This window comes from Sinocyclocheilus grahami, unplaced genomic scaffold, assembly GCF_001515645.1.
Source record: "Sinocyclocheilus grahami isolate Dianchi unplaced genomic scaffold, SAMN03320097.WGS_v1.1 scaffold325.1, whole genome shotgun sequence".
Classification (NCBI taxonomy): domain Eukaryota; kingdom Metazoa; phylum Chordata; class Actinopteri; order Cypriniformes; family Cyprinidae; genus Sinocyclocheilus; species Sinocyclocheilus grahami.
In genome coordinates, this window is record NW_015505504.1 from 655851 (window position 1) to 656488 (window position 638).

At 31.7% G+C, this 638-nt stretch overlaps 1 protein-coding gene across 1 annotated transcript in view; it reads left to right on the plus strand.

Moving 5' to 3' along the window:
• Positions 1-638, plus strand: part of LOC107602388 (KAT8 regulatory NSL complex subunit 1-like) — a 12378-nt gene that overhangs the window by 4901 nt on the left and 6839 nt on the right. The gene's annotated exons all lie outside the window — the stretch shown is intronic.

Here is a 638-nt window from a genome sequence, read left to right on the forward strand (position 1 = left end):
TATATATATATATATATATATATATATATATGCGCTTATGTGTGAAAAAATTATTCAGACACCAGATATAATTTTTTCAATTTTTTTACTAGTGTGTGCAGGACACTATAGTTCATTTCTGTAAGTGAGGATAGCAAAATAAAGTAAACTGTGATATATTACACCCATAACGTCTTCATACCGTGGACTGACCGTGTTTTGCTTCAGTGTTATCTGACTTGATCAAGACACAGTTTTCTGAGCTATAGAGAATAAACTGTGATAATGTGAGAAATGTTGAAGCTGTCTGAATACATATTGGTTTGACTGTGTGTGTGTGTAAATATAATTGATCAGATGTAATGTAATTTAGATATCATTATGCAGTTGTAAATGTTTAATTTCATAGGAAAGCCCTCATGCTCTTCTGAGGAGACTTGACATATTACCCAAAAATTCTTCATACAATGGACTACCAGTAAAATGTATAAGAATTTGGGTCCAAAAATGATTCAGACACTTTGACCTGACCATGTTTTGCTTAAGTGTTATCTGTCATTATCAAGATGAATATGTTCTTCTGACACAGTTTAACTCTGAGTTCTTGTCATATTTTATTACCGTTTTCTAAACTATGGCGAATAAACTGTGACAATGTG